The sequence below is a fragment of the Canis aureus genome, chromosome 9 (genome assembly GCF_053574225.1).
Source record: "Canis aureus isolate CA01 chromosome 9, VMU_Caureus_v.1.0, whole genome shotgun sequence".
Taxonomy (NCBI): domain Eukaryota; kingdom Metazoa; phylum Chordata; class Mammalia; order Carnivora; family Canidae; genus Canis; species Canis aureus.
Window position 1 is genome coordinate 10,362,149 of NC_135619.1, and position 13,045 is coordinate 10,375,193.

Sequence of the window (13,045 nt, forward strand, 5' to 3'; positions counted from 1 at the left end):
ATGCAGCCAAGAATACTTTATCCAGCAAGGCTCTCATTCAGAATAGGAGAGATAAAGAGCTTCCAAGATAGGCAGAAACTGAAAGAATATGTGACCACCAAACCAGCTCTGCAACAAATATTAAGGGGGACTCCGTAAAAGAAAGAGGAAGTCCAAGGAAACAATCCACAAAAACAGGGACTGAATAGGTATTATGATGACACTAAATTCATATCTTTCAATAGTAACTCTGAATGTGAATGGGCTTAATGATCCCATCAAAAGATGCAGGGTTTCAGACTGGATAAAAAAGAAGACCCATCTATTTGCTGTCTACAAGAGACTCATTTTAGACCTAAGGACACCTACAGCCTGAAACCAAAAGGTTGGAGAACCATTTACCATTCGAATGGTCCTCAAAAGAAAGCAGGGGTAGCAATCCTCATATCAGATAAAGTTTATCCCAACACTGTAGTAAGAGATGAAGAGGGACACTATATCATACTTAAAGGACCTATCCAACAAGAGGACCTAATCATGAATATTTATGCCCCTAATGTGGGAGCTGCCAAGTATATCAATCAATTAATAACCAAGTAAAGACATACTTATAATACACTAATACTGGGAGACTTCAACACGGTGCTTTCTGCAAATGACAGATTTTCTAAGCACCACATCTCCAGAGAAACAAGAGCTTTAAATGATACAATGGATCAGATGGATTTCACAGATATTTACAGAACTTTACATCCAAATGCTACTGACTACACATTCTTCTCAAGTGTACATAGAACTTTCACCATAATAGACTACATATTGGGTCACAAATCAGGTCTCCACTGATACCAAAAGATTGGATTGTCCCCTGCATATTTTCAGATCATAAAGCTTTGAAACTAGAACTCAATCACAAGAAGAAATTTGGAAGAAATTCAAACACGTGGAAGTTAAGGACCATCCTGCTAAAAGATGAAAGGGTCAACCAGGAAATTAGAGAAGAATTAAAAAGATTCATGGAAACTAATGAGAATGAAGATACAACCTTTCAAAATCTTTGGGATACAGCAAAGCAGTCTTGAGAGGGAATAAATCACAATACAAGCCTCCCTCAAAAAACTGGAAAAACTCAAACACCAGCTAACCTTGCACCTAAAGGAACTGGAGAAAGAACAGCAAATAAAACCTACACCAGGCAGAAGAAGGGAGATAATAAAGATCCGAGCAGAACTCAATGAAATAGAGACCAGAAGAACTGTGGAACAGATCAACAAAACCAGGATGTGGTTCTTTGAAAGGATTAATAAGAGAGATAAACCATTAGCCAGCCTTTATTAAAAACATAAGAGAAAATACTCAAATCAATAAAATCATGAATGAAAAAGGAAAGATCACAACCAATACCAAGGAAATACAAACGATTTTAAAAACATATTATGAGCAGCTATATGCCAATAAATTGGGCAATCTAGAAGAAATGGATGCATTTCTGGAAAACCACAAACTACCAAAACTGGAACAGAATAAATAGGAAACCTGAACAGACCAATAGCCAGGGGGGAAATTGAAGCAGTCATCACAAACCTCCCAAGACACAAAAGTCCAGGGCCAGATGGCTTCTCAGGGCAATTCTATCAAATGTTTAAAGAAGAAATAATACCTATTCTACTCAAGCTGTTCCAAGGGTAGAAAGGGACAGAATACTTCCAAACTTATTTTATGAGGCCAGCATCACCTTGATTCCAAAACCAGACAAAGACCCCACCAAAAAGGAAAATTATAGACCAATATCTCTGATGAACATGGGTGCAAATATCAAACCAAGATACTAGCCAATAGGATCCAACAATACATTAAGAAGAGGGCAGCCCTGGTGGCTCAGCGGTTTAGCACCGCCGTCAGCCCAGGGCCTGATCCTGGAGACCCAGGATCAAGTCCCACATCGGGCTCCCTGTATGGAGCCTGCTTCTCCCTCTGCCTGTGTCTCTGCCTCTCTCTCTCTCACTCATGAATAAATAAATAAAATCTTTAAAAAAAAATTAAAAAAAAATACATTAAGAAGATTATTCACCATGACCAAGTGGGATTTATCCCCAGGATGCAAGGTTGGTTCAACACTTGTAAAGCAATCAGCGTGATAGATCATATCAACGAGAGGAAAAACAAGAACCATATGTTCCTCTCAATAGATGCAGAGAAAGCATGTGACAAAATAGCATTCATTCCTGATCAAAACTCTTCAGAGTGTAGGGATAGAGAGAACATTCCTCAGCATCTTAAAAGCCATCTACGAAAAGCCCACAGCAAATATCATTCTTAATGGGGAAACATGGGGAGCCTTTCCCCTAAGATCAGGAACACAACAGGGATGTCCACTCTCACCACTGCTATTCAACATAGTACTGGAAGTCCTAGCCTCAGCAATCAGACAACAAAAAGAAATAAAAGTCATTCTAATTGACAAAAAAAGAAGTCAAACTCTCCCTGTTTGCAGATGACATGACACTGTACATAGAAAACCCAAAAGACTCCACCCCAAGATTGCTAGAACTCATACAGCAATTTGGCAGTGTGGCAGGATACAAAATCAATGCCCAGAAATCAGTGGCATTTCCATACAGTAACAATGATACTGAAGAAAGAGAAATTAACGAGTCAATCCCATTTACAATTGCACCCAAAAGCCTAAGATACCTCGGAATAAACCTAACCAAAGAGGTAAGGGATCTATACCCTAAAAACTACAGAACACTTCTGAAAGAAATTGAGGAAGACACAAAGAATGGAAAAATATTCCATGCTCATGGATTGGAAGAATTAACATTGTGAAAATGTCTTTGCTACTCAGGGCAATTTACATGTTCAGTGCAATCCGTATCAAAATACCATGGACTTTCTTCACAGAGTTGGAACAAATCATCTTAAGATTTGTGTGGAATCAGACCCCAAATAGCCAGGGGAATATTGAAAAAAGAAAGCCAAAGCCAGGGGAATCACAATGTTGGATTTCAAGTTGTAATACAAAGCTGTGATCATCAAGACAGTGTGGTACTGGCACAAAAACAGACACATAGATCTATGGAACAGAATAGAGAATCCAGAAGTGGACCCTCAACTGTATGGTCAACTAATACTCTACAAAGCAGGAAAGACTATCCACTGGAGAAAGGACAGTCTCTTCAATAAATGGTGCTGGGAAAATTGGAAAATCATTCACATGCATAAGAATGAAACTAGACCATTCTCTTACACCATACACAAAGATAAACTCAAAATGGATGAAAGATGTAAATGTGAGACAAGAATCTATCAAAATCCTAGAGGAGAACACAGGCAACACCCTTTTTGAACTTGGCCACAGCAAGTTTGTGGAAGATACATCTCTGAAGGCAAGGGTAACAAAAGCAAAAATGAATTTTTGGGACTTAATCAAGATAAAAAGCTTCTGCACAGCAAAGGAAACAGCAAAACCAAAGGCAATGAATGGAAGAAGATATTTGCAAATGACATATCTGATAAAGGGTTAGTGTCCAAAATATTTATATATTTTATATAAATATATTTTATAGAGCTTATCAAACTCAACACCCAAAAGACAAAGAATCCACTTTAGAATTAGAAGACATGGGATCCCTGGGTGGCGTAGCAGTTTGGCGCCTGCCTTCGGCCCAGGGCGTGATCCTGGAGACCCGGGATCGAATCCCACATCGGGCTCCCGGTGCATGGAGCCTGCTTCTCCCTCTGCCTGTGAATCTGCCTCTCTCTCTCTGTGACTATCATAAATAAATAAAAGAAAAAAAAATATTTAAAAAAAAATAGAATTAGAAGACATGAATAGACATTTTTTCAAAGACATCTAGATGGCCAATAGACACATTAAAAGATGAAGAGATGCTCAATATCGCTTGTCATCAGGGAAATACAAATCAAAGCCACAATGAGATACCACTTCTTACTGTCAGAATGCCGAAAGTTAACAGCACGGGAAATAACAGATGTTGGGAAGGATGTGAAGAAAGAGAACCCTCTTACACTTTTGGTTGGAATGCAAACTGGTGCAGCCATTCTGGAAACAGAATGGAAGTTCCTCAAAATGTTAAAAGTAGAGCTACCCTACAGCCTAGCAATTGCATTACTAGGTATTTACTCAAAGGATACAAAAATACTGATTCGAACTGGCTTATGCATACCAATTTTTTTTGTTTTTTGTTTTTTTAAGATTTTACTTATCTATTCATGAGAGACAGAGAGAGAGAGAGAGAGTCAGACACAGGCAGAGGGAGAAGCAGGTTGCATGCAGTGAGCCTGATGTGGGACTCAATCCCAGGTCCTTTGCTCCTGAAACCAATATTACACTATATGTTAACTAACTAGTATTTAAACAAATTCTGAAAAATAAAAAATAAAAATAAGTAAAATCTTGGGAAAGTTTGGGAAAAATTTAAAAGTAAAGAAAATGTGGAGTTTTTGCTTTTGAGTTATAAGTGTACCTTATTGTTTACAAATATCTTCTCCCATTATGAAGATTGCCTCTTCACTCTTTTGATTGTTTCCTTTGCTGTACACTTTTTTTTTTTTAGTTTTATATAGTCTCACTTGTCTATTTTGTTTCTGTTGCTTTTGCTGCATTTCCAGAAAATAGTTGCCTAGAGCAATATCATGAGGCTTTTCCTCTTATGTTTTCTTCCAGGCATTTTAGAGTTTCAGATTTTACATTAAAACTTTTAATCAATTTTGTATTGATTTTTATGTATGGTTGTAAGGGTCCAATTACAATTTTTGCATGTGAATATCCAATATTCCCAACATCATTTGTTGAAGTGACTGTTTTCCCCATTGTGTATTCTTGAAATACTTCTCAAATAACATTTGCCTTCATTACCCTAATATCAAAGTCAGAGATGCTATAAGAAACAAAAGAAAAAAAAAACAATATAGTAAAGGCCAATAGATACAAAACTCCTCAAAAAATACTTGCAAATCAAATTTAACAGCACATTCAAAAGATAGTAGAAGATAATCAAGGGGGATTTATACATAGGATACAAGGATAATTCAGCATGTGCAAATTGGTAAACATGATACACCACATTAACAGAATGGAGGATAGAAATCACATGATCATTTCAAAAGATTCAGAAAAACCATTTGACAAACTTTAAACATCCTTTCGTAATAAAAACATGTGCCAAACTAGGTATAGAGGAATGTACCTCTATACCAGCATAATATAGTCATATATTAAAAGCCTGCAGCTAACATGATACTCAATGGTAAAAAACTGAAAATGTATCCTTTAATATCAGGAACAAGACAAAGATACCCACACTCACCACTTCTATTCAACATAGTACTGGAATTCCTGGAAAGATCACTTTGGTAAGAAAAAGAAATAAAAGGAAAGGAAAGGAAAAATCTAGGTTAGAAAGGAAAAAGTATAATTGTTTGTTTGCATATTACCTAATCTTATATGTAGAAAACCTTTAGACATCACCAAACAATGGTTAGAACAAAAGAATTCATCAGAGTTGCAGATACACATAAGGTATTGTACTTCTGTATACTAATAGTGAAGTAGAATTAACAAAAGAATGAAAAAATGGTCCCATTTACGATAGCATATAAAAGAATAAAGTACTTAAGAATAAATTAACCCACAGAAGTGAAAGATATGTACACAGAAAAAGTCAAAGCATTGATGAAAGATGTTGAAGAATATGCTATCTTCATGGCTTGAAGAATTAATACTGTTAAAATATCCATACTGCCCGAAGTGATCTATAGAATCAATGCGATCTCTATCAAGATTTCAATGTCATTTTTCAGATAAATAGAAGAAAAACAATCCCAAAAGCCCTAGGGAACTACAAAAGACCTTGAATAACCAAAGCAGTTTTGGATAAGAACAAAGCCATAGACATCACCTTTGCTGATTTTGAAATATAAATCTACAGTAATCAAAATGAATGATAGTATGGAAACATATACAGACCAGTGGAACAGAGAGTCCAGAAATAAGTCTACCCATCTATGGTCAACTGATCTTTGACTGTGTTTCCAAGAACATACAATGAGGAAAAAGATAGTCTCTTCAGTAAATGGCATTGGGAAGTAACAAAATGTACATATGGAAGAAAGAAATTGGACCTGTATCTTCTTACACTATATACAAAAATCAACTCAAAATGGATTAAATACTAAAACATAAGACCGAAACAAACTACTAGAAGAAAACATAGGACAAATCTTCTTGACATTTGTTTGGGCCATGATTTATGGATATGACTCCAGAAGCACAGGCAATAAAAGCAAAATTGAACTACATTCATCAAACTGAAAAGCTTCTGCATTAGCAAAGGAAATAATCAACAAAATGAAAAGTCAATATAAAGAATGACAGAAAATATTTGTAAATCATATGTCTGATAAGGGGTTCCAAAATATATATGGAACACAAATGAATCAAAAGCCAAAAAGCAAATAAACTGATTAAAAAATGGGGAAAAAATCTGAATAGACATTACTCCAAAGAAGATGTACAAATGGCCAATACCTCAATAAAAAGATGCTCAACATCACTAGTCTTTAGGAAAATGCAAATGAAAAATGCAAATCAAGATGAAATATTGTTTTGCATCGGTACAATAGTTATCATCAAAATGATAAACTACTACAAGTAATGGCAAGGGTGTGGAGTAAAGGAATCTATGATACTCTGTTGACGATACTGTAAATTGGTACAGCCATTATAGAAATAGTATGGAGATACCCCAATAAATAGAAATAGAACTACCATATGATATAGCAATCCCACTACTGAGTATATACTAAAAATAATTAAAATCATTATCTACAAGATATACCCGTACTTTTGCAGCATTATTCACAATAATCAATATATGGAAACAACCTAAGTGTCCATAAATGAGTGTGGCATCTGGGTGGTTCAGTGGTTGACTGTCTGCATTTGTTCTGGTCTTGACCCCGGGGGCCTGAGATTGAGTCCCTCATCAGATTCCCTGCAGGGATCCTGCTTCTCCTTCTGCCTATGTCTCTGCCTCTCTTTGTGCCTCTCATGAATAAATAAATAATATCTTTAAAAAAAAATGTGTCCAGGGATCCCTGCGTGGCTCAGAGGTTTAGCACCTGCCTTCAGCCCAGGGAGTGATCCTGGAGTCCCAGGATGGAGTCCCCCATCAGGCCGCCTGCATGGAACCTGCTTCTCCCTCTGCCTGTGTCTCTGCCTCTCTCTTTGTGCCTCTCATGAATAAATAAATAATATATTTTTAAAAATGTGTCTAGGGATCCCTGGGTGGCTCACAGGTTTAGCACCTGCCTTCAGCCCAGGGAGTGATCCTGGAGTCCCAGGATGGAGTCCCACTTCGGGCTCCCTGCATGGAGCCTGCTTCTCCCTCTGCCTGTGTCTCTGCCTCTCTCTGTCTCTCTGTGTTTCTTATGAATAAATAAATAAATAAATAAATAAATAAATAAATAAATAAATAAATAAATAAAATGTGTCCATCAAATGAATGAATAGGTAAAGAAACTGTGTGTCTGCATGCATATTGGAATATTATTCAACCTTAGAAAAGGAAATCTTAAGATGTATAACAACATGAATAAAACTGGGGAACATTATACTAAGTGAAATAAATAAGACACAAAAGGACAAATATTGCATGATTTTATTTATATGTAGAATATAAAAAGGAAAAAAGGAAGAATATAAAAAATTGAAAACATAAAAGCAGAGTAGAATGGTAACAATAGTTAATAATACTGAATTTTAGGCTTAAAATTTTCTTAGAGAGTAGATCCTCGGTACTTTCATTACATTTGCACAAAATGCAGCTATTTTAGGAGATGCAAATATTAATTAGCATGTTTGTGGTAATCATTTTACAATATATACATATATCAAAGCATCACATTATATACCAATAAACAAACATATACAGTCAACTGATCTTATACAAGGGTGCCAAGAATACACAATGAATAAAGGATAGCCTCTCTATATCATTTGTTATTAAAATTTACTTTTTTTAAAAAAATTGATGTTTAGCTGTGCAAAAGTACAAGTATATTATGATGAAAATGTTAGCTATTGAAGAAACAGAGCTTAAGGAATGAAGAGTTTTATAAATTTATTTGAATTTCCAATGAATCTATTCTTTTCCCCCTTTCTGTTTCAGTGAAACAAATATCCTGAATTTGGCTGTTATCATCTCCATGAGTTTTAACTACATCCTTAATATATGTATGGTTCTTAGGTAATATATATCATTGATTTGAATATTTCATACTTTTATAAAAGAAACCTACTTTATGTATATTTCAGCAACTTGCTTTTTTTGATAAAAATGAAAGTTGTAGGGGCACCTGGGTAACTCAGAGAGTTAAGTATCTGCCTTTGGCTCAGATCATGATCCCAGAGTCCTGGGATTAAGCCCCACATCCTGGGATTGAGCCCCGCTGAGTAAGGAGCCTGCTTATCCCTTTCTCCCCTATCTCTGCTCACACTCTTTTTCTCTCAGATGAATAAGTAAAATCTTTTTAAAAAATGAATGTTGTAAATTTATTCATATTGTTACTTTTACTACTGTACATGATTATAGTAGATGTCCATGTTGTTGTTTAACCATTCTCCTATTGAAAGATGTTTAGGTAGTTTCTGATTTATTACTATCAGAAACAAGTCTGCTAATTGGTTTGTCCCTCACTACTTTTACACATATATTTCTTGTAGTAGATATACACATGCGCAATCACACACACACACACACACACACACACACACAAATGAGTGGATTTTCTGAATTATAGGTTTCATGCAGCTTTCACTTAAAGTAGTTGTCACAATAGTTTTTGAAGTGTTTGTGTCTATTCATGCCCTAGTTATTAGCACTGTGTATGAATTGGCTTTCCTTTAAATACTTTTAATATTTATTATTTTAAATAAGGATAGAAATACTGGTAAAGATATGAATATATACATATATACATATATGCATATGTTGACAATAATATATATGGAAAAACTTAGTATTTTTAATACTCTTCAGTCAACATTATTTAAAGAATTTATTTATTTGACAGACCGCAAGCAGGGGGAGCAGCAGAGGGAGAGGGAGAAGCAGGCTCCCCACTGAGCAGGGAGCCACATGTGGGCCTCATGCATCTTGATGCCAGGCTCCATCCCAGAACCCCGAGATCATGACCCAAGTCAAAGGCAGAGCTCAACTGACAGCCACCCAGGTGTTCCTTCAGTCTGTATTATACATTATGGCAGTGCAGATCAAAAGCATTAAATTCAAAACATTGGCCCAGGGATCCCTGGGTGGCGCAGCTGTTTGGCGCCTGCCTTTGGCCCAGGGCGTGATCCTGGAGACCCTGGATTGAATCCCACATCGGGCTCCCAGTGCATGGAGCCTGCTTCTTCCTCTGCCTGTGTCTCTGCCTCTCTCTCTCTCTCGGTGACTATCATAAATAAATAAAAATTAAAAAAAAAAAAATTAAAAAAAAAAAAAAACATTGGCCCATATTCTAGGTCAGTTCTAAAGAAACATTTAGGCTTATTTGTAATGATTCATCCATAAGATTATTTAATGTGTTCTGTATTTTATACAAAATTTGGAAAAAATGTACCTGAAATTATGTTATTATAGATATAACAACATATGATAACTTGTGGCATATAATAGTAGCATTCTTATAATTTTATTAAGTAGAAACTGGAACTTATAAAGATCGCTTATGAAATAATTCTATTTTCATAAAACATCTATGAGTTCACTGCTAGCTATATCTCTGTTTCCAGGCCTTCCTTAATATTTGGTCTTCTTTAGGCCTGAAATATCTTCTCTGATTTTTTTTTTTAAGATTTTATTTATTTATTCAGGAGAGACAGAGAGAGAGAGGCAGAAACCCAGACCGAGGAGAGGCTCCCTGTGGGGAGCCCGATATGGGACTCAATCCTGGGACCCTGGGGTCATGACCTGAGCCAAAGGCAGACATTCAACCACTGAGCCAGCCAGCTGTCCCGCTTCTCTGATTTTATTTAAAATCATTCAATTATAAATAAATCAATAGATAAATAAATAAATTAATAAATACATTTCCTAACTTTAAAGCAAGTTTAAATTATATGTTTTAAAGTTATTTTTCCTAAATTATTACTTCTATCTTCATAGTATTTTTAATAAAACATACTTTAAAGTGTTGAGTCAGACCAGATTCCCTTTGAATATCTTTCAGCTCTTTATGCCAGAGGCATATTATCTCTTAAATCTTAGATAGTTTATTGATATTGTTAATAATATTAATATAGTTATCCTTCAACTGGGCTGCTTTCCATAGTCAAATAATTTAATAGCACAAAGGAATTAGTTAGCTATAATTGCTCAGAACATTAATTAAATATCTGGCAGAATTTAGATTCTGAAATATTATTTAAAAATCTATTTAGTTTTGGTTGTATTGCAAGTATATTTTCTTATTCCTATATTGCAAATGTTTTTGTCAAATTCATATATACTTAGCACAAGCCAATTATCAATCAAATATTAAAGCAGTTTTAGCTGATAGTTTCAGAATTTGTTGTTTTGATAAGAATAATATAATATAAACAGTTGACCATTGAACTTCTGGAAGAATTATCACAGGTTTTTTTTTTCACCTCCTAATAGTATTTAATCCAAAATGATCAACAACTAGAGACAAATGAAGACAGTCCCTTTCCATTCAAGCTTGTTTATTCAGCACATAAATACATGATGAAATAAACAAAAAGCATCATATTGTTTTTATTGTAGGTAATTTGTTTGAATTTTCTAATTTAAAATATTTTATGACCTATGATCTTCAATTGCAGTACCATTAACTGGATCGAAATGTTACATGTGGCACAAAATGCTATTTGTTTTCTGTTTCATAGATTCTATAATGTTCCTTTGAGACCTATTTTATTGGCTTTTTATTCTTATGCAAAGTCATATGAATGGATCATAAACTACAACAAAATTATCACTGTTTATCTTTAAGACAATCTAGATTTCTAAAAGGCCAGACAACTATTAGAGTTACACATCCTTGATATGCAATCAGATCTTATTTCTACTATTGATATTTGATATGTCCTGGTAGCCCAGGAACCATGGTATTAAAATAGAATTTCAATGGTTTAATTTTTTGTTTCTTAAATTAATTTTTTAGGAAGTGTTTTATGCAGATACTGGGATACAGCATTCTTCTCATTTCTGTGCTTTGCTATTTCCTCTCCTGATTAAAGTACTACTGAACAGTTCAAGCACTTATTTAATTTCCCAAAACAAAACCCTTGAGGCATGGCAACAACTTCTAAATACCATACAGGAAGAGATAAATAGATACAAAAATTCACAGTCAAATGTAGAAAGGTGATCAAAGCCTCTACTATCTTTAAATTTTACAGCATATGAAAACACTTTCATAGATAATTGTGAATTTTTAAAAGAGGTTAGTTATGCAACAATAGAATACGGTTTCTCTGAGCAGAACAAAGAAATTTCCAAAAAATTACTGCATAACTACAGATGAAAGAAGGAAGAACACAAGGAAGAAATAATATATTTGACTTAGAAAACTGTTCATAAATGAGAAAAAGAGAACAAATTCGGTGGCTTCAGAACCAAAAGAATTTTTTAATGATTTGTTTACTTATTTTTTTGGAAAGAGAGAGAGCACAAGCAAGAGGGGCAGGGGAAGAGGGAGAGAGAATCTCAAGCAAATTCCACACTGAGCACACAGCATGATCTGGGGATTGATCTCATGACCCTAAAACAGGACCCTGAGATCATAACCTGAGCCCAAACTAATAAGAGTCAGATGTTTAACCAAAAAAACTTTTATCAATGGAAATTATATTGTGTATGTATTCTGTACTTAGAGGGAAAAAAATGGGCACTTAATCTAATACATTATCAAATATCTGGCAACACAGAATAAACTTTCTCATTCATTATAGTACTTTATAATTCCATTTTAAAATCATGTTTTAATTGCCTGTTGCATAAAAATCCTATTCCACACATTGCAGTACATACCAAATTTTCAAGATGTATTGAAACTACCAACTATGTAAAATCAAGTAATGAAAACAAAAAAGAATGCATACAGGTATAATTAAATAGGAATTTGAAGCATAGAAAAAGGCTGTAATATTGCAGAAATAAGGAAACTTTAAAAAGACCTTTTTTTTAAAAAAAGGACAGTTTTAGGTTGACAGAAAAATTAAGCAGAGGTACAGAGATTCCACATATGCTCCCTATCTCCACACTCATACAGCTTCCCTCTCAACATCTGCTACAGTGGTGCATTTGTTATAATTGATGAACCTATATTGACAAACCCTTATAACTCAAAAGCCATAGCTTATATTACCAAGTTTACTTATAGCTTATACCAAGTTTACTCTTGGTATTATATGTTCTGTGGCTTTTGACAAATGTATAATGAAATGTATCCCACATGATAATACCAAACAGATAATTTACACTGCTCTAAAAAGTCTTCTGTGTTTTACCAACCCTTGGCAACCACTGATGTTTTATGATGTCCATAGTTTTGCTTTTTCCAGAATGTCACATGGTTGGAATCATACAAAACCTACTACTCTTCAGATTGGCTTCTGTACTATTTATTTAAGTTTTTTCTATGTCTTTTCAATATTTGATAGCTGATTTCTCTTAGTGCTGAGTAATATTCCATTGTTTGGATATACTATAGTTTATCCCTTCACCATCTAAACAGCATCCTAGTTGTTTCCAAAGTTTGACAATGTCCCTAATAGCATGATGTGCAGCATTCTTTTACATGTTTATTTTCCATGTATATACTTCTTTGGTGAAGTATCTGTTCATATTATTGCCCATTTTTAAATCAGGTGAAGTTAAGAGGGTTTTTTTGTATATTTTGGATGACAGTCCTTTATCAAATATGTCTATTGCAAATATTTTCTTCCAATCTGTGGCTTGTATTTTCATTCTCTTGACAGTATCTCTTGCAGAGCAGAAATTTTTAAATTTTT

General features: G+C 34.6%; 1 protein-coding gene and 1 long non-coding RNA gene across 13 annotated transcripts in view; one reads left to right on the top strand and one right to left on the bottom strand.

Moving 5' to 3' along the window:
* LOC144320383 (uncharacterized) overlaps positions 1 to 13,045 on the top strand; it is a 232,843-nt gene that overhangs the window by 143,806 nt on the left and 75,992 nt on the right. Inside the window, exon 6 of one of the 12 annotated variants that reach the window (XM_077908846.1) lies at positions 8,175 to 8,514. The exons of the other annotated variants lie outside the window; for them this stretch is intronic. The gene's annotated coding sequence lies outside the window, so the exon portion shown is untranslated. Of the gene's footprint in view, positions 1 to 8,174; positions 8,515 to 13,045 lie in introns of those variants that run through there. 12 annotated transcript variants of the gene reach the window in all.
* LOC144320384 (uncharacterized) overlaps positions 1 to 13,045 on the bottom strand; it is a 95,656-nt gene that overhangs the window by 63,626 nt on the left and 18,985 nt on the right. The window lies entirely within an intron of this gene.